Genomic DNA, 26,337 nt, shown 5'->3' on the forward strand with positions numbered 1-26,337 from the left:
ACGGCTTCAGTGGACCTCTGAAGCCACGGGACCAGCGGACGCTCCACAGGCATGCCTGCGGGAGGTCCACCGAAGCAGCGGGACCAGCTGACCCTCCGCAGGCAAGCCGCCAAGGGCAGCCTGCCTGCTGCCCTCGCGGCGACCAGCAGAGCACTCCCAGCGGCTTGCTGCCCCAAGCATGCGCTTGGCATGCTGGTGCCTGGAGCCACCCCTGCCCCTGAGTTATTTTAGGTGAAATTACTTCACAAACAGGAAGGGCCAGGAGAATCAGATAGTGTGTATATAAAATCCATTGATGAATTAGCATTAGAGGTCTTTCTGATCTGCAGAGGTCATAAATCTGTTGCAGCCGTAGCTAGAGCCTTGACTCTTTAGCTCTGGAACGGTCTGGTTCAAGACAGCTATGGCAGCTATTAAAGAAAACAGTAAGAATATGTTTAATTGTTAAGTATCTTGTATAAGAAATAACAGGACTATCTACTTAGCTATGTAGAAAACTGATTAGGTAGCTAGTCACCAAATATTTATTTACTGAGCTTTTGCTCTCTCTGACAGTCCATTGATATGCTATATGGTCCTTAGTAGGCAGTAGGACCTGGAGGAAACAAACAGGTGTGTTGGCAATGAAAATAAGGATGTTCCTTGATTTACTTGATTGAAACCATGACCTTCAAAATAGAAGTATAAGGTACAATATATAGGTTCCGCCACACAAAGAGTTCCTTTATTTATCTATTTATACTGCACTGAGCCCTATATTATCCAGGTGCCAATATTATTATAAGAGGAGTTGGCAGCAACATCTATATTTAAGGTTGCCTAACACTTTCCTTATAACATCCTTTTAAAAATTGTTTATAACTTTGTCAAACATTACTCATTTTGGCTGAAATTTTCCAGGCTAGAGGCAGGGTTGCCAACACCCAGCATTCAAAAATCATGAGTCAAATCCAAAACTATCATGAGATTGGTCTCAAAATTGTGAAATGTTTAAAAAGAAATAATATTAAATTGTGGATTTGTCTGTCTTCTGATTTTGAACACCCCTTTCTTTACTCCCACGTGTATATGACAATTAGAGTTACTGATTCTTGCAAAGTTAGAGTGAGTCATGGTTTTTGTGCCCTCATACCCCTACATTGATTCATTATGTACCCTCTTAGTCACACATCAATTTTCACCCCTTTCCCCAGCCCTCAGACAATATGTTCTGCACTCCTTTCAGCCTCACATCTGCACCCTGCCTCTCAGCACAGCTCTGCTCTTCCTCCAGTCATCCCCCTAGTCTGTGGGGCAGCTTTGGAGGCTCTTCAGGTCACCCCCTTCCAGGCCTGGGGGGCCAGATCCACAGGTATTTACCTCCAATGGCTTGGGGAGAGGGGAAGTTTCAGCTACAGTCCTATTCTCTCTATCTCTAGGCTCAGTGTTGCAAGATGAGGGAGGGGGAAGAGGGAGGAATAGAGAGGAGCTGACCTATTTTTCACAAGAGGGATGCGAGGAGAAGAAAGAGACACCCTGAGCTGCTAGGCTCTTTCCCTCCTCCCCTCTTGAAACAACAGTATCAGCTGCTCCCTCTCCATCTTCCCTTATCCAAAAATTCCCCTCAGCTCATCAGGGAAGAGATCCAGAAGTGGCAGCTCTCATTTGCTGTTCTTCACTAGACAAGAGAGAAATGGGGAAGGTCATCAGTCAGACGGGGGTTTCTTCCTGACAGTCTGAAAATCAGTTCTGAAGGTTGCCATTCCTGGTGTCATCATTTGACTTGCCCCTCCAGGATCTTGAATTGAACCGAGGATTCTTGAGTCTCAACATTCCTCTGCTGCAAATATCTGTGTTTGTCTAATCTCCAAGCTAACTGAGTAACAGGAGGCAGTAGTAGGCTGCTCCTCCACATAGAGGATGACAGGCTACTACTGCCACTAGTTACTCAATTAGCTGTTAATGACAAGTGAGGGGGTCAGTATGGTTCCATAGGGTGGAATTTCTGTTTTTCACTTCGCTTTTTAAAAAAAAAAAAATCCTAGGAATTTACATGTAAAAGAAAAAAAATATGTTCAAAGAATGTTTGCAAAATCAAGCACTCGAACATTAGCAGATGTCAGAATTAGGGTTGCCCAATATGAAGTTTGCCAAAGGATGCTGTAGTAAAAATTGATGTCCTTTCATAGATGTGGGATTTATTGTGTCTGCTCTCTTGGATCTGGGTGGAAATGGAAATGGAAAAGGAGATGGCCAGATATTCTTGGCTGGGTTGGGAAGGCTGGAGATAATAGGCAGAGACAATTTCTCAGTGGTCTGCATCTGTAACGTGTCAAACAGGGAATCAGAGGTCTTTGGTGCCATGACCCCTATTCACATCTGGACAGTATTTGCCATTCTTAACAATAGTTCCTGGAACAGTCTCAGTTCATCAGAAAGGAAACAGATGAGGCACTAATCTGATCCTCTGATGAACTGTCATCTGTATATTCCTCTACACAGCTGGTTCTTCTCATGGAGTATCATACCATTCCTCAAATACAGGCAGATCCTTCTTCAGGTCTGAAGTATCTGGTGCTGGTATTGGTGCTGGCAAGGAAGCTGGTGTTGGTGCAGAATGAGGAATAGATGCTACTGAGGGTATCTAATGCTGAGGGGAAAGGTATGGTGCATAAGTCAGTGCTAAGTTCGCAGCTGGAGTTGGTCTCACAGCTTCCAAAATGACCTTCATGTATGAAAGGACACATGAGAAGCTGAAGAGGGCCCTGCATGAGATTCTTTCATGATATCTGGATTTCAGGCAAGATAAGAAGTCTGGTATTCCAAGGTCAAGTTGGGGACAGGAGGACTCTCCATATTAATCTCAAAATAGGTTGAAGGTATTCCAAGGTGGTTCCTGATCAGAACAGGAGAAGTTGGTACAAGAATAGAGTCATGCAGTGGGGTGACTAGTGGCTTTGACGGAAGACCTTCATCCACAATCCCTTCTTATAGCCAAGCTCCAATGAGCCATCTGATGAGATAGTTGGCCTTGAGCCACAAGGGAGGGCTCAGAGGCAAAAAGAAAATGTTGACCTCAGATCTGAGTCAAGTGGGTTTGGGTACTTTTAAATCACAATTACTAGCTTCGGGAAAGTAGGGCACACTCCTGCCATCACATCTCCTGTATGGTACCATTCCTTGGGATGTAGGACCCCCTGTAGAACTGCCCTATTGCCTGAAGCTGGTGTTTAAAATTCTCTGAACCCTACAATTACTTACACGTGCTCTCTCAAAGCTCCAACACAGCTACAGGCACTCATGGCTTGCTAATTTACTTATTTCAGAAACACTGTGGCAGGAAAGCAGGGAACACAGGATTAGCAAAGTATCAGAGGGGTAGCCATGTTAGTCTGGATCTGTAAAAGCAGCAAAGAGTCCTGTGGCACCTTATAGACTAACAGACGTTTTGGAGCATGAGGTTTAGTGGGTGAACACCCACTTCATCAGATGAATGTTACAGGATTAGCAAAGAAATTTCTTAACTGCATTGACTTTACTCCTAAAGCACTTGAGAGTTACAGATCTTGAAAAAATAACAACAATCCTGAGTTGTGGTCCCTTTCCTTAGACTCCACTTACTCCTTCTTGTGAGTGTATAGTTCTTCAGTGTTTCAGTTTTGACAGAGCCCTTCCTGCTGTCTCTATCTCTTGTAAGCCCTTATTTATGTGGTGTTGCTCTCTCTCTCTCTCTCTCTCTCACACGCACACACACACACTAGGAATCCACACTTAAATAGGGCCACTGTCTCTCAGACATCAGCCCAAACTCTCAAGCCTTGTCTACACTTGAAACGCTATAGGGGTACAGCTGCAGTGCTGCAGCTGTGCCACTGTACCATTTCAGTGTAGACACTAGCTTTGCCAGTGGGAGAAGCTTTCCAGTCAGTGTAGGTAATCCACCTCCCCAAGAAGCAGTAGTTAGGTAAACAGAAGAATTCTTTTATCAACCTAGTGCTGTTTACACAAGGCATGAGGTTGGCTTAACTACGTCACTCTGGGGTGTGGATTTGTTCATATCCCTGAACAACATAGTTATGCCAATGTAAGTTTCTAGTGTACAGTAGTTTTCAATCCAAACTGTGAAGGTCCAAATCACCTGGTCATACTTGATCCTCTCATTGGCAGGCCCCTGGGAAGAACATCTGTCGTTTCACATAGATGAGCCAGTACTTAAGAGTTATTGAGTATTTCTACACTTCAGTTAAGCCCCTGCAGCTAGCCCATGCCAGCTAACTCAGACTTGGCTAAGGGGCTATTTAACTGAGGTGTAGACTTTTGGTCTCAGGCTGCAACCCAATCTCTGAGACTCTACCACCTCACAGGGTTTTACCGTCCAGGCTCCAGCCTGAGCCTGAATGTCTCCTTCACAATTAAGCAGCATCTTATCTTGAGGCCTTTAAGCACAAGTTAGCTGGCATGGGACAATCACAGGTTTTTAATTGCAGTGTAGACATACTCATTGAACGTCAATCACCCCCAGACTTCAGACTTGATTCTTGTCAGTGAAGTACCAGAGGGGTAGCTATGTTACTCTGGATCTGTAAAAAGCAACAAAGAGTCCTGTGGCACCTTATAGACTAACAGACGCATTGGAGCATAAGCTTTCATGGGTGAATACTCACTTTGTCAGAAGAAGTGGATATTCACCCACAAAAGTTTATGCTCCAATACTTCTGTTAGTCTATAAGGTGCCACAAGACTTTCTGTCTGTGAAGAACCTTCAACAAACAGTCAAACAGACTTTATAATTCAATATAATGATATCACACCCTATAACAGGCACTTCCTGTGTTGTCACCAAAGCTACTGAGGCCTTAATTTGGAGGGGAAGAGATTGTTTCCATCTCTGGTGCTGCTCTTGATTTAACTGATGCCAGATGAGGAATTTGCTACCAGTTTAAGGCCAAGAAGATTCTGGTCTTGAGCCTGTGATGAAAGGGACACTGAGGCCAGAGTGCATCCTGGCTCCACTGTGACATGGGGTTCAGCATGGAGGACTAGTCTTGGTACCACCCAATTACCCTGTCAGAGCATCAGGCTGTAGGCAATGAGAAGCCAGATGAGCCTGGAGTGTTAAGGGTCTCTCCCTCTGGTGTTGGGGACTGAAGGTGTGGCAAACTGCACATTGGGTTATTGATACATATACAGAAGGCACTAGATATGAATGTCTGTCTGCAGTATGATGGCCTGGCAGTAGATGCACTTCTTGTAGCCCTGATAAGGAGCCAAAAGCTCCTAGCACATGGAAAGGGCGAGCTACACTATGCTTATTAACTATTTACTCAAAAACCTTAAGCTAGGCCAGGGTTCGGCAATCTCTGGCATGCGGCTTGCTAGGGTAAGCACCCTGGCGAGCCGGGCCAGTTTGTTTACCTGCCGCATCCACAAGTTCGGCCGATCGCAGCTCCCTCTGGCTGTGGTTTGCCGCTCCAGGCCAACGGGGGCAGTGGGAAGCCGTGGCCAGCACATCCCTCGGCCCGCACAGCTTCCCGCAGCCCCCATTGGCCTGGAGAGGTGAACTGAACTTGTGACTGAAATGGCAGTGACTGAAATAGCCAGATGCCACCCAAAAAGCTTTCATCCCCTCACTCGCCTCCTCCCACTCAGCCTCATGATACTTAGTGGCCAAAAAAAGAGATTTCTTATTTCTTTTGATGAGTCTCTAGAACCTGCGGACATGGCAGGTAAACAAACTGGCCCGGCCCGCCAGGGTGCTTACCCTGGTGAGCTGTGCACCAGAAGTTGCCAACCCCTGAGCTAGGCTATGGAAAGGACTAGTGTGAGGATGAGTTCCGCACACTTTTGGCGGTGCAGGTGAAGGAACTGAGGCCACTGAGGAGTGGCACTTCTTCACACAGAGTAGGACAATGCTGTAACTAACTTACGAGATCTCTTGTGCATAGCCGCCCTCGACAGATGTGGCTTTTCAAGGCAATTTTGCAGCTTGATACTATGAGGATCATGTTCCACAGTTGGGGATGCACAGATACCATTAACCAGGTTCTAATATATTTAATATGTAAATGGATAGCTGATGTAGATTTTTATAGTACTTCTATTTTATCAGAATGCCTTGCCATTCTGACAAAGGCAAGTCCATTGCCTTACAGAAGTCTAAGTCTAATGTGTATACACAGTTACCTTTATCAACCAAACTTGACATCATTTTTTATGAGATTACAAGTTTATTTGACAAGACCTATTTTCCATAAAACTATGTTTAATTCTTTACTAATTGTGTCCCATATCAACCTTTCCATGATTTTTCCTGGAATTGATGTCACACTAACTGGTGTACAGTTACGCAGGTCATATGATTTACCCTTTTAAAACATAAAAGTCCTGTATGACTTCCCCAGTGTTAAAAGATTTGTTAAAAATCAACATTAATGGTTCAAAGAGCTCCTCAACCATTCATTTTAATACTCTTGGATGCATGTTATTGCTCTTCCTCTGAAGATTTTAAAGTGTTCAACATCTTCCCTAGTTACTGTGGGAATAGAAAGTATTTCCTTACCACTTTAAGATATGAATACATCCTGCTGCTTCTTTCCAAACACAGAACAGCAATAGTGATTGAATATTCATGTTTTTTTCTTGATGAATTTTGTTTATTCTTAATATATTTTAAAAAAATTCTAATTATCCTTAACTCTACTAATCATAGATTATTCATTGTCATCTTTAGCCTCCCTTATCAATTGTCTGCATTTCCTAACTACTGATTTGTATTCATTGCTATCAAATTCCCCCATCTTTTCCATCTGTTATATATTTATTTTTAATTGCTAGTTTCACTTCCTCTCTTACTCAGGATGTTTTTTAACTGAAACTTTCTTATCTGATTAAAGAATTGGGTTTTTGGAGTTATAAATAATACTTAACACAGAATTATCATTTTTATACCTAAAATTTTCTCCCCACTAGCCCTTTTAAAACACCCAAGTTCTTGTGGATGGGACATACTTGTTTCTCTTTCTTTCTGTGTCATTCATAGTCACAACAACATTTACCTTAATCTCAATATTTGGGGAGAAACATGTCTAATCAGTGAATGTCCTGTACTTTCTTGTTCAAAAGTATGTCCATCCACATTCCTCCTGCCTTACCCCAGGTTGAAGGATGCAATTGACAAATACAGAGGGTAAAATTGGTTAAGGTCTTGCAGCCTTCTATTGCTCAAAGAAAAAAGATATTGCTGTTTTAGTCAATAGAAAAATACTGTTTTAGCTGATTCAGTGAGTGAAAGTAAAGTGAAGAGATTTATTTTTTCAAGGAGGCAAGGTTGAGGAATGACAGTTTGCCTACCCAGCTGAATATATGTCCACTAAGTAGACATGCATGTGTCTAATTCAGATGCAGGTCCCTTTTCTGTTAGTATATTTGCTTTGGTTTTGCAGCTGAAGGATGCCATAGGGGAGATTTTTAATTGAAATCTGGTAGTGGAGGATAGACCTGGGAAAGCAGAATGACTTCCAGCTTTCACTTACAAATTAAATAAAATCCTAAGGGATCTTAAACTGGCAGACGTTTGGAGAAAATTAAATGCTAATGTGTGCAGTTGTACTTTTTACAACCATAGACATCAAATATATAAAAGCATTAACTTCTTGTCTGTTGCAGTGGGTGCACGATATATGCACAGGGTATAAGGTTAAATCTTATGAAGTAAGATGGAAATTCAATATCAAATCATGCACTGGCAGCATAACGTACCCAGGCAATTTCATCCTGAAAGTAGTTAATTGAATGGCTAGCAATCTTTTTTTTTTTTCCCAAAAAAGTACGGCACTATTTCAGAATTAAAGCCCTTGTTGAATACTACAATGCAAATTATACCTAGAAGAATAAAGTAAATGAATAACTGGAATGGCATGAAATCTCTTGTGCATAGGCTTTTAATAGCTACTGCCACAGAAGGAAAATATTTTAAATATTTTCCACTTAAGAACTTTGAAAATGGCTTCTGGAACTCATGAGAGCAGACAACGAATAATAATGGGAAAGGGTGAATGTTTGTCACGGTGGTCATAAAAGTCATGCATTACATCATTTTCCTTAGTAAAATCCATGAATCAAATCCTGGCCCTATTGTAGACAGTGGAAGTTCTGCCATTGATTTCAGCAGGGTTAGGATTTCATCCCACAACGTTTAACTGTGCATGTGAATATGTGGGTGGACTATTAAGAAATGATTGGGGAAGCTGACAAATAAATAATAAAGAATTATACAAATTATCCCGAGAAAGACCTCAGAGAAAAGCCCGTCAAATTGAAGAGATTACAGAACTGAGGTGGGGGAACCAAGTGTGACGACAAAGACTTAAAATACCAAGCAACAATAGAGGCCTTTGCCACAGCTGCAGTCAGTGGAAACACTTGAACTGTAGCCATGCTGGTATAAAAGAAAGGGAGCTGCTCACGGGGTATCCTCTGTAAGGGGTCTTTACCCTCTTGGAGGGAAACAGCCCAAATCTGTTGACTTCTCTTCTTAACCAGGTTTTTTGGGGATGGGAATACTAAGAGATGGGGTATGCGGCAAGGAGAGTACTGGTTTCATTTTTATTCTAATATTTGATTTTAATTATTTTCCAGGTTGGGGCCAAAGAGGCGCTGGTGGCTCAATCTTTTCTTGTAACTGTTTTTCTAGTTTTTGATACCCTAAGCCTAAGAGAGGCACCTTCTCTGAGGATTATATATTGAAATAAATAATCTAGAATTTCTGTTAATTGAGCATGCTGAATATGTTCACAGATTATTGGGTTTTAAATTTAAAAAAAGCAATATAGCAAACAGATACTTGACCCGGCTGCTTAAAAAGATAACAAAATAGATTAAACTAAAGATGCAAGACCTTTTCTTTCATCATGGGAGATCAGACCTGCAACAATCTCTCTGGAGCAGTGGCAGCAGTAGCAGAGCAGGATGGAATTTATGCACCATTTTCCCTATCTGAGTTTTATTTAGTGTCCAAAATGAATGTTCTAGATTCACTGAGAGAAACCCACTCAAACTAGATTTATGCCCTTTAGAACTTGTGAAAGCTATTGGGGAATAGTAGGTCAGAATGAGAGTTGTCCTGCCTGTGAAATGAAGCAACAAAGATAATTACACAAACCATATGATTCTCTGTGTCCTATTGGCAGAAGCATAGATTCTCTGTGTCTTTCTCATTTTGGCATCCCACGCCTTCCGGTACCTGGCTGAGTTTTTTGAGAATATCTGGAAACAAAACCTTCAGGGTTGTCACAGGTCATTTAGCTCTTACTTGCTGATCTAAAGCATTCAGTTGTTTGAAGTCTTTTTAGGGCAAACTCTGTATTTAAAATTAAGGTTGAAATGTAACAATAGAAAAACATTACTACTCCTGACAGAATTCTGCTCCCCTGCAGGGGTTCAGAATTTATATGGTCTGCATCTTTCTGTGTCCCCTACACAGAAAAATCCAGAAGAAATCTGCAGGGGGACACGCGCCTCTTCTCTGGCAGCCCAGGCAGCATGTCTGTTCTAAGGTGCCTGGAGCAGCCTCAGAGACACTAATCACTGCAGGGGGAGGGGGACTGGGCATGTGTACCTACAGGGGAGATGTTGATCATTGTCAGGGGGCGTGGATGAGCATGCGTGCGTACCAACAAGCAAGAGAGACCTGTGTGGAGAAGTAGGGCTTTTTATTATGTAGGAGGCAGGATCTGTCCCCAAGGCAGAAATGTAGCAGCCTGCCTGCTAATTAAGTGATCTCATTCTCTGAGACAGAAATGTAGCAGCCTGAATAGCACTCCCCTTGATAAGCATGGAAGAGGTCCTAATGACTTTTATAACACACATATGGTTAAGGCATTGCCATTTACTTTGTGGTATCTAACATTGTTAATGTTCTATTGTTAGTTAACTGTTCCCATTCTCAGTCAATTCCCCCAATTTTAAGCCTCCTACATTGCCAGCATCATGTAAAGCCTTATAAATGATGGTAAGGGAATCAGCTAGGAAGATCTAAGTGCTTTCTCACTTTTTTCCTGTGCCAAAGTGGCATAATGGGGTTAGATTAAAGCTCAGGATTTATTTTACTTATCCAATAAAAAAGACTTTGAGAGAAAATAAAACATTTACCAAGCAATCAGGACAATCAGAATCAAGCACTTCCCAAAGTACCCAGCCAGGTCCAAGACAACGATTAGCAAAACTGGATGATTTTAATGTGTGAAGGTCTGAGCAATTTAAAATGATGTTCTCCTTTTACTGTTTTGCTGTTTGGTGTTCTGTAATGTAATTTAAATGAAAATCCAGGATTATAACTGCAAGGCAAAGTATTAGTTACAAAGTGTTTGTAACTTAATTTTTGTGTGCTTAGGAAAAAGCTGAAGTACTCAATGATTTTTTTTTGCCTCGGTCTTCACAGACAATGTCATCTCCCAGATTGCTGCACTGGGCAAAACACTATGAGGAGGAGGTGAGCAGCCCTCAGTAGTGAAAGAACAGGTTAAGGACTACCGAGAAAAGCTGGGCATGCACAAGTCCATGGGTCCAGATCTAATGCATCCAAGGGTGCTGAGGGAGTTTGCTGATGTGATTGCAGAGCCATTGGCCATTATCTTTGAAAACTCGTGCGATAGGGGGAGGTCTCGGATGATTGGGAAAAGGCAAATATAGTGCCCATATTTAAAAAAGGGAAGAAAGAGAACCTGGGGAACTATGGACTGGTCAACCTCACTTCAGTCCTCGGCAAAATCATGGAGCAGGTCCTCAAGGAATCCATTTTGAAGGACTTGGAGGAGAGGAAGATGATCAGGAACAGTCAACATGGATTCATTCAGGGCAAGTCACACCTGACCAACATAATTGACTTCTGTAATAAGATAACTGGCTCTGTGGCTATGGGATAAAGCAATGGATGTGATGTATCTGGACTTTAGCAAAGCTTTTGATAGTCTCCCACAGTATTCTTGCCAGCAAGTTAAAAAAGTATGGATTGTATGAATGCGCTATAAATTGAATAGAAAGCTGGAGAGATTGTTGGGCTCAACAGGTAGTGATCAATGGCTCAATGTCTAGTTGGCAGCCGGTATCAAGTGGAGTGCCCCAGGGGTCGGTCCTGGGGCCGGTTTTGTTCAACATCTTTATTAATGATCAGGATGATGGGATTAATTGCACCCTCAGCAAGTTCACAGATGACACTAAGCTGGAGGGTAGGGATAACGTCCAGAGTGACCTAGACAAATTGGAGGATTGGGCCGAAAGAAATCTGATGAAGTTCAACAAGGACAATGCAGAGCCCTTCACTTAGGAAAGAAGAATCCCATGCACCGCTACAGGCTGGGGACCGACTGGCTAAGCAGCAGTTCTGCAGAAAAGGACCTGGGGATTACAGTGGACAAGAAGCTGGATATGAGTCAGCAGTGTGCTCCCATTGCCAATAAGGCCAACGGCATATTGGGCTGTATTAGTAGGCGCATTGCCAGCAGATTGAGGGAAGTGATATTCCCCTGTCATTGACACTGGTGAAGCCACACCTGGAATACTGAGTCCAGTTTTGGTCCCCCACTACAGAAGGGATGTGTACAAATTAGAAAGAGTCCAGCAAAGGGCAAAAAAAATGATTAGGGGGATGTGGCACATGATTTACGAGGAGAGGCTGAGGGAACTGGGCTTGTTTAGTCTGCAGAAGAAAAGAGTAAGGGAGGATTTGATAGCAGCCTTCAACTACCTGAAGGGAGGTTCCATAGAGGATGGAGCTAGACTGTTCTCAGTGGTGGCAGATGACAGAACAAGGAGTAATGGTCTCAAGTTGCAGTGGGGAAGGTCTAGGTTGGCTATTAGGAAACACTATTTCACTAGGAGGGTGGTGAATCACTGGAATGGGTTTCCTAGGGAGGTGATGGAATCTCCATCCTTGGTGGTTTTTAAGGCCTGGCTTGGCAAATTGATAATGATTTAGTTGCTGTTGGTCCTGTTTTGATCAGGGGATTGGACTAGATGACCTCTGAGGTCTCTTCCAGCCCTAATATTCTATGATTCTAAATGCTAAATAGTTATTGTGACTTTTTTCTCTAGTGTAGTTTAAATAAATTACCAAAACAATTGAAACAGGTGTGATTATATTGCATTATTTTGACAAATATATTTTTAATTTTTTGGTATAGAATCCCTCTAGAAGTAACATTATTTAATGTAACCAACGTATATACTCAGATGAGCAGAGCATTAATTATTTTACTGTTTATAGGTAATTCTGTTTGAGGAAAAGAATATGCAAAGGCATGAAAAGCAAGCCAGTGAAGAAAGCAAATTGCAGACTGAATTTTTCCTGATAAGACAGACAGAGCTATCTTGGATTATTTTCCTTTTTAACTAGTACACCTTAATGGCATAGATCATTCACTGTCCTTCAAGGGCAAAACAGCCTGAGAAATTAGTGAAAAGGTTTATCAACATGGAATTGTTCATAGGATTAAATGAGTACAAGCAGTTTCTACGACTCTACAAATTATTTCTTTATAGCAGTATGGTGAATCCCATGATTGGTGGACCTCTATCCTGCCCCTACTGAATTCAATAAGAATTTGGTCTGTAGCATTTAGACAGCTCAATAAATTATTTGTCCTGTTAATGACTAAACCTCATTGAGAATTTTCCTCCTAAACTTTTTTTTTTCCCAGAAAATGCCAGTTGGTCAAAACTGAAATAGTTTATGGAAAGATTTTTGTTTTGACAAACATACACCAAACAGCCGCTAAACATATGTAAGTTTCCATTAGACACCTGCATTGTTTCCTGCCTGTTCATCTTCTGGGCTGCAAGTGAGACAAGGCTTTCAGGGTCCAGAGCTTCAAGGTAGCACTGCTTTACAGGCTGTCCTAGGGCTGGGGATCCCAGGACTTCCTGCATCTAGAGGCGGATTATGGTTTTGTGGGGCCTTGGGCCAGAACAAGCTGGGGCCACTCCTCACCTCTTGCACCTGTAGTCTCCCCCAACACCTCTTGCCCCCATGCCCCAACCCCATTTCCCCGGCAGGAGTGCCGGTGGGCAGAGTGGGTCAGGGCATGGGGGCACCCATTTTTCCGGGACCCCCCCAAATGGTTGAGGCCCCTGAGCATGCACTCCATTGGCCAAGTGGCTAATCCACCACTGCCTGTGGCCAAGGTTCTAGGGAAGCTTCAGTAACCTGGTAGCCTTTCCTTGAGCTCTCAGGACTTCCAGGCTCTCCTCTCTGTCACCCCTGAATCCCTAGACACAGAGTGAGGAGTCCCCTGGAGTTGGGGCAGTCAGCTGCTCATTTCCATTTGGGAAAACAAGCTAATCAAAATATATCCGTTTTTCCAAAATGATTTTTTTTTCAGAATTTCCTTTGTGCTGGAAATTTTGAAATGTGTAGTTTTTTTGGGGGGAGATCCAGAATTAAAATATTTGAGAAATGTTGGAATTTCCAGATTTCAAGCAGCTCTGTTTTGGATAACCTGGCCCCTAACTAAGTGATTGACTGTGGGATCACTTAAGATATTATTAGGCTAACCAATTCCATTGGATGAAATGCAGGACCAGAACTTTCTAGCTACACTTTTTCATGGGAGAAAACAACAACTTTTTGCTTTATTCTATAAAAGCTAGTTTTAACAGATTATATATGTTAAACTCTATATTGCTTTAACAGGTACTGTTTTATTATGGCCAGTCTAGTAAAATCGAAAAGGGGACTTGTTACTTAGAACCGGGCCCTGCTCGGTGATCTCTCTTGCCACAGAGGGCAGGACAAGAGACAATGGGTTCAAACTACAGCACAGCAGATTTAGATGAAATCTCAGGAAAAACTTCCTAACTGTAAGAACAGTAGAACAATGGAACAGACTGCCTCGGGAAGTTGTAGAACAGGGGTTGGCAACCTTTGGTACACAGCCCGTCAGGGAAATCTGCTGGCAAGCCAGGACGGTTTGTTTACACGCAGGGTTTGCAGATTCGGCCGATCACAGTTCTCACTGGCCACAGTTCGCCATTCCAAGCCAATAGGGGCTATGGGCAGCAGCGTGGGCCAAGGGATGTGCTGGCCGCCGCTTCCCACGGCCCCCATTGGCCTGGAACAGCGAACTGCACCAGTGGGAGCTGCGATCCGCCAAACCTGCAGAGACTGCAGGTAAACAAACTGTCCAGGACCGCCAACAGATTTCCCTGACAGGCCGCGTGCCAAAGGTTGCCGATCCCTGTTGTAGAAGCTCTCTCACTGGAGGTTTTCAAAAGGAGGCTTAGACACAACAAATATATTCACACACAAGAAATGCATCTTGGCAGGGGGTTAGCCTAGATGACACTTGCAGTCCCCGCTAACCCTATTATTCTATGATTCTACAAGTACCTGTCCCAGTGTGGTGAGCACCTTCAGTTCACTAAACTGCTTGCAAAGGGCTTTCAGCACCTTTTAGGATTATGTCTTTAAAAAGAGACTCAGAAGGGCGAGGGGCTTTTTATGCAAACCAAGCATCCACTTCAGAAAGACAAGGCTTGATGTCTTTCCTTGCAAATTCTGCATATTCATTTGCAATCAAAATATCTTCTCTTTGTTCAAAGTGCTGTCTGCTTTGGTAAAGGGTCCTGCACTTGATATAAGATACAATATGAATGTCACTCTTGTTCTTAAAGAAGAAAAATCCAAATTATATTCCTATATTCTTGATGAGTTAGTGTCTGCATTCTAGTTAAGATTTTGGCTAAATGGTTGGAAGCTATCAAAATTTGTTTAATGACATTTAAACAGCATTTTTGAAAAACTAACACTCATAGGATAATGTCCACTCCTTGACAAATGTAACTAAGTTAAGTAGTCTAGCTCAGAGATACCTATCATTCCTCAAGTACTGATAGCAATATTAAGTGAAAATTCTTATTCAAGGTCACATATATGTTTTAGATTAATTAAAACCATGTTTTGACTGTTTGTTGTCAGGTAAGCCTTACCTGAATTGACTTCAGTTTCTTTTCAGGATTCCATTACCCCATAATCTTTTGCAGTTGTTGTGGAACAGCACGAAAAGATGCTTGAGGATGCATCCTTAATTATTTGGTAATTAACGTGTATCATTTATCATTTATATAGCAACTTTGATACCAGTTCAGTTTTATCTACCAGACAGGGTATAAAGGATACATCCCAGGAAGGCCTTTGAATAGAAACAGCTTAATTTTTACCAAATCCTGGGAAAATCTGGTAGCCTAAATAAAATGAGACTGGGTCTCAGTCCTAAAACATATAATTGTAGGGGGAAAAAAAAAGCCTCTACCTTGTAGAAACATGAGCACACACTTAACTTTACATATGTGATAAGTCCATTTAAATCTATGGGACTACTCAAGCATGTAAATTTAAGTATAGATATACATTTTCACAGGGTCAGGGACTTATGCAATTGGGTTCCAGAGGGCTAGACAATCACCTCCCACAGAGGAACCCTTGGGACAGTTGCATAGGGGCCTACAAAAATAATCATGGAAAATTACCAGGAAATCTTCCCTCGTGATGTGAAGGATTTAGTGGAGAGGGGAAGGGGAAGAGGTAGAAAGTCTGGCCTCCAAACCCCACGGTTACTGGGAATTCACTGTGAGGGAAGCCCCAAGATTAACAGAAACAGGAGGCACAACATGGAACAATAAGCAGGGGAAATAATTGTAGAAGAGAATCTATAACATTGACACCACCTGCTCACATGAAAGGAAATGTTCTAAATTTGTGCTTAGAAGGACACATTTCAAAAATACATTGCTACGCCCTGGAAAATTAACAGTATTTTTCATTTAACCAAATGGTTTCTCACTACATTAAAAGGAATGCAGAGAAGAAAGTTATTTTTAAAAATCTGTGGTAAACAAGGTCAAGCTAGTCTACTATTAATAATGGGAGGGTGGGTCTTGCAAAAGCACCTAACTGTTTACAGGGGGAGTTTGCAGGGGAGACTAAGAGATCTAGGCAGAAGAACTGACAGGCTAGTGAAGGGAGTGGGTGGTGATCTGCCAGTGTTCTGTTGCCTGTTGGGGGTTTGTTTTGGTTTGTGTTTCCTGGACTAACAGGTTTTAGGTGGGAAGGCTATGGCTGATACAGAGGCAGCAGTGAAAGACACAATGAGGATGACTGGATGTGGAAGCTGTGGCATGTACATGATCCTGGAGGGGATACCTGAAAAGTGCTTTGTCTGCATGAAGTGCCGCCTGATAGAACTGATGGATGAAAAGATCCGAGCACTGGAGATGCAGGTGTAAACTCTGGCAGAGTTTAGAAGGAGGTTCGAGCAGGTGATGGAGCAAAGACATGATGAGGCCAAAGGGAAAAGCTCAGACTTGCAGATGGAAGCACGACCAAAGAATTCTGAGGGGAGACTGCTGGGTGAGGAAAGTAGACGGTGGAAACATGTGACTAAGAGAACCAGACAGAAGAAAAGACGGGCCAGTGAAGGAGAAATAGAGCTCAGGAACAAGTTTGCAGAGTTGGAAAATGAAGAAGGGGCACAGCAGGTGGTCGCTGAAGGTGAGAGGGCAAGGAAGAAGAGAAGAGCAGCTAGTCCCATAGGAAAAGGGGAAGAGACAATGGAGACAACACCAAATCTGAGCCCCAGGAGGATACAGGATGGGTTATAGGGGATTACAAGAGACAACGGAAATCAAGAGGACTTGCAGTCAGTGGGAACAGGGGATAGACCAGAGAATCACACTGTCACCAAGAAAAGGTGTGATTGTGGACTCCTTACTGAGAAGAATAGACAGGCCTGTAACTAGAGCTGATCCAGAGAACGGAAGGGTGTGCTGTCTTCCAGGGGATAAGATACGGGATGTGGATCTGAGGATGAAAAGGATCCTAACGAGAGTAGGAAAGAATCTGCTGATTGTCCTTCATGTGGGAACGAATGATACAGCTAGATTCTCGCTGGAACGTATCAAGGGAGACCATGCCAGACTGGGGAAGATGCTTAAGGAAATCGAGGCTCAAGTGATCTTCAGTGGGATTCTGCCTGTTCCTAGAGAAGGGCAATAAAGGTGTGACAAGATTATGGAGATCAACAGATGGCTCAGGCAGTGGTGCTATAAATAGGGCTTTGGGACATATGGCCACTGGGAAGCATTCATGGACAGCAGAGGACTGTTCTCTTGGGATGGACTTCATCTGAGTAAGGAGGGAAATAGACTTCTAGAATGGAGGCTGGCACAACTGATTAAGAGAGCTTTAAACTAGGAATTTGGAGGAGATGGTTGGGAGATGTCCAGGTAATCTCCATGTCAGAATTTAACATTGAGAGGGAAGAAAATAAAGTAAGAGAGGATACAACCGTGGTTAGAAGAATGGACATAAGGAGGAAGGGTAATGTAGATACCAGTCTGACTGGTGGTAGTGGTGGTAGAATGTCTGTACCTAACCGGGTAAAAATGTCAGTGAAGCCAAACGGCAAAAATTACAATGTCTGCACACTAATGCAAGGAGCCTAGGTAACAAAATGGAGGAACTAGAGCTACTGGTCCAGGAACTGAAACCAGATATTATAGGGATAACAGAAACATGGTGGAATAGTAGTCATGACTGGAGTACAGGTATTGAAGGCTATGTGCTGTTTAGGAAAGACAGAAATAAAGGCAAAGGTGGTGGAGTAGCATTGCATATCAATGATTAGGTTAACTGTAAAGAAATAAGAAGTGATGGAATGGATAAGACAGAGTCTGTCTGAGCAAAAATCACATTGGGAAAGAAAACTACTAGATCCTCCCCTGAGATAGTGCTTGGGGTGTGCTACAGACTGCCAGGATTTGATCTGAATATGGGTAGAGACTTCTTTAAGGTATTTAATGAAATAAACACTAATGGGACTTGTGTGATCATGGGAGACTTTAACTTCCCAGATATAGACTAGAGGACAAGTGTTAGTAATAATCAGGGCTGGCTTTAGGAAGTGCGGGGCCCAATTCGAACAGTTTCGATGGGGCCCCGGCAAGGATGAATAAAAAACACACATGTAAAAAAACATGTGGGACTTGTACTCACCGGGCGGTGCTCTGAGTCTTCGGCAGCACTTCAGCGGTGGGTCCTTCACTCGCTCCAGGTCTTCGGCAGCAGTGAAGGACCCGTCGCTGAACTGCCACCGAAGACTCAGAGCAAGTGAAGGACCCACCGCCAAAGACCCAGAGCGCCACCAGGTGAGTAAAAATTAAAAAGGCGCCTCCAACCAGGGAAGGAATTCTCACTGGGAACGAGGCCCTCCTAGGCGCGGGGACTAATTCGGGGGAATTGGTGTAATAGGCCTAAAGCCAGCCCTGGTTATAATAATAGGGCTCAGATTTTTCTGGATGTGACGGCTGATGGACTTCTTCACCAAAGTAGTGGAAGTACCAACAAGAGGAGATGCCATTTTACATTTGGTTTTGATGAGCAGTGAGGACCTCATAGAAGAAATGGTTGTAGGGGACAACTTTGGTTCAAGTGATCATGAGCTAATTCAGTTCAAACTAGATGGAAGGATTAACAAAAATAGATCTGGGACTAGGGTTTTTGATTTCAAAAGGACTAACTTTAAAGAATTAAGGCAATTAGTTAGGGAAGTGGATTGGACTGAAGAATTTGTGGATCTAAAGGCGGAGGAGGCCTGGAATTACTTCAAGTCAAAGTTGCAGAAACTATGAGAAGCCTGCATCCCAAGAAAGGGGGAAAAAATCATAGGCTGGAGTTGTAAACCAAGCTGGATGAGCAAGCATATCTAGGCATGGCCCAATATCTAAACAAATACTTTGCCTCAGTCTTTAATGAGGCTAATGAGTAGCTTAGGGATAATGGTAGGATGACAAATGGGAATGACGATATGGAGGTAGATATTACCACATCCAAGGCAGAAGCCAAACTTGAACAGCTTAATGGGACAAAATCGGAGGGCCCAGATAATCTTCATCCAAGAATATTAAGGGAACTGGCACATGAAATAGCGAGCCCATTAGCTAGAATTTTTAATGAATCAGTAAACTCAGAGGTTGTACCGTACAACTGGAGAATTGCTAACATAGTTCTTATTTTTAAGAAAGGGAAAAAAAGTGATCCGAGTAACTATAGGCCTGTTAGTTTGACATCTGTAGTATGTAAGGTCTTGGAAAAAAAATTGAAGGAGAAAGTAGTTAAGGACATTGAGGTAAATGGTAATTGGGACAAAATACAACATGGTTTTACAAAAGGTAGATTGTGCCAAACCAACCTGATCTCCTTCTTTGAGAAGGTAACAGATTTTTTAGACAAAGGAAATGTGGATGACACAAAGCTGAGGTGTATTGCTAACACAGAGAAGGACCGGTATATCATACAGGAAGATCTGGATGACCTTTTAAACTGGAGTAATAGTAATAGGATGAAATTTAATAGTGAAAAGTGCAAGGTCATGCATTTAGGGATTAATAACAAGAATTTTAGTTATAAATTGGGGACACATCAGTTGGAAGTAACAGAGGAGGAGAAGGATCTCAGAGTATTGGTTGATCACAGGATGACTATGAGCAGCCAATGTGATATGGCTTTTAAAAAAGCTAATGCGGTTTTAGGATGCATCAGGCGAGATATTTCCAGCAAAGATAAGGAGGTGTTAGTACCGTTATACAAGGCATTGGTGAGACCTCATCTGGAATACTGTGTGCAATTCTAGTCTCCCATGTTTAAGAAGGATGTATTCAAACTGGAACATGTACAGAGAAGGGTTACTAGGATGATCCAAGGAATAGAAAAGCTATCTTATGAAAGCTTAGTACCAATGCGGACACAAGAACAAATGGATATAAACTGGACACTAGGAAGTTTAGACTTGAAATTAGATGAAGGTTTCTAACCATTAGAGGAGTTAAGTTCTGGAACTGCCTTCCAAGGGGAGTAGTGGGGGCAAAAGACATATCTGGCTTAAAGACTAAGCTTGATAAGTTTATGGAGGGTATGGTATGATGGGATAGCCTAATTTTGGCAATTAATTTGGCAATTGATCTTTGATAGTTAACTGTCATTTCAAGAGCGAGAGGATGAATTGATCTTCAACACCTTAGCATTACATAAATTGAGGACAAATGTACCTAAAATGATATAAGCAGGCAAAATGTCACAGTGCTATATTGCAATGCTCATTGTACACCTGAAAATCCAACACAGAAAACTGCAATTTGCTCATCCTCTGAAGAGACAAGCATCTTGCATAATGGAACAGTCTAATTCCTAATAGTTCAATCTCAAAAGCTAATTTAAACTTTTTATGGACTTGAAAAACTGATCTTTGAAGGTCCTTAATGAGATTATGCTCATTCATAATAGCAATAGGACAGATAATCTTTTCCAATTTTCCTTTTGCATCCAATGGGTAATTATAGAGAACAAAAGGGCTTGTTCATACTGTGCATATGGATTTGAATTTTTGTCCTGTTAGATGAAATGGAGACATTATATTCACAGCCATTCATGGAATCAATAGCAAAATAAATGCACCTGTCTTGAACCCATCATATTTACCTATGGTTACAAGGTCATATATGCACCCTCCAGCCATATATGGATACCCTACATAAGCGATGAACACACAAGAAAATGTAAGAGATCAAAACTGGGACGAGTTTAAAGCAATCCAAGGTGAATTAATAGACTGAAGATTCATTTGCACATGCTGGCAACTTTCAAAAGTCTTTCTTACTATACCAGAGTAACCAAGCAATACTACAGGATCCACTCAGGAGTCAGTGGCAGATGGGAACAACAGATTTGCCCTACTGGATCAGACTCATAATCCATATACTCTAGTATCTTGTCACCAACCTGGCCAGCTTGAGAGGAAGTAGAAGAATTAAAGAGATTGGTTTAAATCCTGAAGCATGAGGTTCAGTAACCCTTCTAAACACATTTTAATCATTATTAATTAGTGTAACTTTGGGATATTCTTGACATCCATATACATATCCAGTACCTCCTTGAATCTTTCTTGCTTCTTAGCCTAACTGTGTGGCACTGAGTTCCAAAATCTAATTCTACGCCATGTGAACAAAAATATTTATCAGTTTTTAAATTTGCCACTTTTCAGTTTCATTGACTGTCTCCTTATTGTGTTATAAGACAGAGAGAACAGAAATTCCTGATCCACCTTCTCTATAGCATTCATTATTTTACATACATGTTCCAAATTATTCATCTTTTTTTCTAAGATAAACAATCCCAATTTTTCAATTTATCTTCATATGGGAGTTTTTTCATTCCCCTAGCCATCCTGGCCACCTTTTTCTGAACTCTCTCCAATCCTACAATATCTTTTTTGACATGGCTGACCAGTATGGCAGAGTATTCCAGATGAGGGAGAACCATTGATTCGTATAATATCATTAGAATATTCTCTACATTATTCTCCATCCAATTCCTTATGCAACCATTTTTTGGCTTGCTTTTTTTTGACTGCTGCTATAAATTGAGCAGAGGTCTTGTTTGAGGAGTCCAAAGTGATCTCAGGTCCTTTTCCTGAGTTGGTAACGTTAGTTTAGAACCCTGTACAGTATATGAATATTTCAACTTTTTCCCTGCAATGTGCATTATTTTAAATGTATAAACATTGAATTTCTTCCACCATCATATTGCCCTTTCAGCTAGCTTGAGTAGGTTCCTCTGAAGTTCCTCACTGTCCACTCTAGAACTTGACTACTCTAAATAATTTTGTGTCACCTCTAAGTTTTAGCACTTCACTGCTCACCTCCTTTTTGAGATCCTTAATATATGAAATTTTATATGAGATTTTATGGAGGTTCTGATGTTCTCCACTGTAGCTTTTTACTTAAGCATGAGTAGGTTTGAAAAATGAAATTCCTGTCATACAATGTATTACCCATTATCTTAATATAGGAGTCAACAGCCACAAAGTTAATGGAGGTTAAATATGACATAGTGTTGAACTATGTTTCAATTACATTTTCTTCCACCAGACCACATCTTCAAGAATCCATGAATCTTTTACTCCTCCTTATTAAGACCTTTACCCCAGTCACAGAGATCACCTTCCAGCAAAGAAGGGTTGGATATAACTCCTCCAGAGACTGTCAATACTACTTCCAGTATGGGTCAAAGGGTCTTGCTAAGAGACACAAAAGTATTTACTCGCTCCCAACCCTTATTGACCTTGCCATTCCGCAATGGACTTGGCAGGGGATACAAACACAGATTATTCACAGCCTTTATAAAGACTGCATGGAGGTTTTTGGGGCCCCAAGGCAAAATCTGTAACTGAGGTCCCTCATATTTAAAAAAAATATTACCACTGAGGGAAGGCCTCCTCTGTGTGTGTGGGCATGCACACACATGAGTGTACGTGCACGTGTTGGAGTGTGAGATCACTCCCCAGATGTGGCTCCTGTCCTGCAGAGCTAGGACCAGCTCCCCACTCTGGATGATGTGACCTGGTGTGTAGGGTTGCAGTGTCTCTCTTTTGACCCAACAGTCCATCCACCATCAACGAAGAGGCTGCTGGGGCAACTTGAGTGATGCTGTAATCCCATGCACCAGGTCGCAACACCCAGAGTGGGGAGCCAGCCAGACTAGCCATCTTGTTTGAGGGGCTCTCTTTTGTTCTCCCCTCTAGGTGGCCCTGGCAGACCACACTTCTTAGTCTGACCTAATTAATGAGTTTCATTTCAGGTTTTCTTAACTATGAAATCTTACTTGCTACTGAAATTCCCAAATTTGCTTAAAATAAATCTTTAGTAATAGCTGGAAATATTTTCACTCGTACTGTTGATTTTTTAACAGATAGGCATGGCTACCTCAAATGTGCTACTTAGTATTCTTTTCATTAGGTTGCACTCCGTAATTTATGTAACATGTTGTAAGACTTAGAACAAGCAAGGATATTACTATTGAGGTAATCCCTTGATTTAAGACAAATTGTGAATTACTACAGAGAGAAAGTTCAGTCATTTTGGTCAGCATCTCATTTTTGCAATTTAATGAACTACTCCCACTGGCAGGATACTTATTCACAAGCTAATAGGAATATTGCTGAAGATATTATTTACACAGAAAGTTAACAGATGAATAGAAATAAGATATTATTATTGCATGTAAAACATCTTCTAGCTCTGCTTTTACATTGTGATGTGCACAACAGGAAAAAACAAACAAACAAAAAAACCTACTCTGGTAATTTATCTCCCAGATTTTATGGAGATCAATAAAGATATAAACAGAAACTGTGAGCTTTTCTTGGTGCTGTATTCAACAGGCATCCAGTTCACAGAAGAGAAAGACAGCGCCATGGGTCCGTGGCACCCTATACTGCTGCATAAATACGTTACTATGATCAAACTGGATAATTTTTAAGGTCAGTAGTTTCATTCCTCAGAACAGCACTTTGCATGAAAGAAACCTTTAGGTCACTCATTCAGATTTTAGTGAATGCTAGTCATATACAAATAGCATAATTAGAGCACTGAGATCTGTATCACTGGATACTGACCTTTCTGTACATACTGTATGAATAAAGGAATTTTTAAGGAACGTGTTTGGTAGAGAAATTATAGTATACAAATGTGATTTACAGCTGATCTTGAGAATGTCAGTACTGCCCTAGTGAAGTTAATATTTTAAAGTGATATGAATCATTATAGACGTCAGATAAAATTACATGATTTAATGCCAGTGTTTGTAAAACACCGTGATTTTGTGTCATCAGCAGCAGCACACACGCAGGATTTCAGTAAATTGCCAAAAAACTATATATGAAAAAGGACAGAAAAAATAAATTACATAATATAAACTGTACAGTAAAATATACATATATATAACAATGAAGAATGAAGAAGTAAAACATACATATATAAAAGAACGAAGAACTCAAACCTTTCACTTCCACACAACGAACATTATTAGGAAATGATGGGGAAAAAAACAAAAAAACATCCGGCTGTAGAATAAAGAATAAAATGTGAAAACTTCCAAATGAATACAAGATGTTTTAATATTTCACACGTGTGGCAAAAACATTTTTCTTGTCAATAATTATGTTTTTTTTGGTTTGTTTTTGGTACATCCTCACAAAAGAGTGGAGGTTATAGAGAATGGTCCACACTGTCATGCAAGATACTGCAGATTGTTTAGTTGGGACTGAGAATACAGAGTATGAAGAATAAATATTTTGTTATGATAAGCTATTTATATCTTCACAGGTGAATCTTTCCCTTCATTTGTGACTTGATCTGGCACCAATGGAACTATTTTCCTTCAACAGATTGAACTCTATCCCCATCTCTTAATTTAGTAAGTGAGGAAAGGTCAGTATAGAACAAGGCATTATATGTCTTTAGAAACAGTATGTAACAAGAGATGTAAATCCAGTAGATAATATCCGCTAGACTTTTTTCTTTTCAAATACATATCAATGTAAGTCATTGTGAACAACAGAATAAAATTCATGGTGGTATTGTAGATTATGAATTTGTCAGAGTTCTTCCAATTTATAAAACTGAATGATCATCCTAATTAAGGACTATAATATTTATGCTGATGAGTAATGAAATATTTTATTCATTGCATATTGCATGCAAGCACTTTATAGATGAATGGTTCATTTTTCATTTTCAATGAGCGCAGTATTTCCTAATTCCCCTTGAGTATGTGAAGACAAGAAATATGTATGCAACACTGAGCTCGATGGTTGCTCTATAAGTCAAGCTTTGACAACACTTATTAGGGATGCCACTTTATCCTACCATTGTCTTCCAATTATGGGCTCACATTATCATTGGTACCCAGAGACACATTTGGCACCAGTGTGGCTTATGGTGATCACCCAGCTGAGACTGTCTTAAATTACATAAATCAAAATTCTCATATTTTTGACAGTGCCATCTTTATCATTCTTGTATCACAAGTTTCTTAACAGTCACTGTGCACCTATCACTTGATCCAAATCCCACTGAAGTCAATTAAGAGACTTTAATTGATTTCAATGGGTTTTGGATCCGGTCTCTTATGGGAGCATAGGCTATGAGTCAAATTGTTTTCTCCCCAGAAAAACTTCAGTTCAGAGGTGCTCCTAATAAGCAAATTTTTATAACATTTTTACTATACATATAAAGCAATCAAAGGGTAGAAAGCTGAGTTAATTCCTTTGTTTCAGAGTTTAGTTTTTAGTTTTTAATTATTACAGGCAGAAAGGAATTGTTTGGTAGCATTCTCGTAATCAACTACTTCATCATGCTGATTCAATATACTGAAACTTGGTTAACAGGTGGCTAGATCCTCCCACCATTATAGCAGTCACTAGAAAATATGCCATTGTCTCAAGACAGAATGAGAAAGGGCTTAATAACAGTATGGAGTCTAGGCATGAAAGGGCAAAATCTAAGACCTAACTTTTGTTTTATGAATTTCTGTTGACCACAGCCACAGTTTGCAGGCCTACTAAGGGATGTGATAATGTGATCTCTCCTTTACAGAAAAAAAAAAAAAAGGGAAAGTGGCCATTTCCTAGAAAGGAAGTTCAGTTGAAGAAAATGATAGATTTGCTTCAGTGGTAGCAAGATTGAACAAGGACTGCATGTACCACAAGTCAATCCTCGTGATCTGGTAGGTATAAATTTGTATATAGTTATCCAGCACTATAAATGCAAATATACTCTACTTCACTTATATCCTTCACAAGAAAGTGGCTAATGAGGACAAGTGAATTGTTAATACTTCATGAAGCAGTATTACTCAATTCATTTTAATAAAATAAAATTTGTTGCAACCCATGCCATGTTACAATATTATACAAAACTGTGTGGTAAAAATAATTGACTGACTACTCATCAGCTCATGAAAAACCAGCAAGTTTAATCATTAATGACTCTACTGTCTATGAATATCATACGTTAATTGATTAATGAACACCTTTATTCATTACATTTTATTTTGAAAGCTGAAGGAAATCTTAGCAAACAGGACCCAGAGTTTGAGCAAGCATCTATGACTGGTTTCTCAAAAGCAGGGTTGCAGTGGGGGTATGAGGAGCGATAACTCCCTTCCCTTCATGCAACAGAATATATAGTTGGAAATCAAAATGCACTGGATGGCAAACTAGAGATAAAAATGAATATGACTATATTGGTGAAACATTTCAGTTGTTTTCCAAGTGCTTAGAAAAAGGAAGGAGATTGCCAACAGACTCTAATTTAACAGCTGAAGGAAAAATATTGCTGCCTAATCAACATTGTTAAATCTACACTTACTCTGCATGAAGCATCTCCATTAATATCACTGAATGTTCTGGGCCAACTGTTACTCTTAATTAGGCTGGTCTAAGTGTAGATTAGCACCCTGGACTTCCATTA

At 41.0% G+C, this 26,337-nt stretch overlaps 1 protein-coding gene and 1 pseudogene across 8 annotated transcripts in view; one reads left to right on the forward strand and one right to left on the reverse strand.

The window, feature by feature from the left end:
* The window catches only part of GPC5 (glypican 5), a 1,108,951-nt gene that overhangs the window by 589,433 nt on the left and 493,181 nt on the right, over positions 1 to 26,337 (reverse strand). The gene's annotated exons all lie outside the window — the stretch shown is intronic.
* LOC127043384 (uncharacterized) lies at positions 9,792 to 9,895 on the forward strand (annotated as a pseudogene).

Source organism: Gopherus flavomarginatus, chromosome 1 (assembly GCF_025201925.1).
Source record: "Gopherus flavomarginatus isolate rGopFla2 chromosome 1, rGopFla2.mat.asm, whole genome shotgun sequence".
NCBI classification, from domain to species: domain Eukaryota; kingdom Metazoa; phylum Chordata; order Testudines; family Testudinidae; genus Gopherus; species Gopherus flavomarginatus.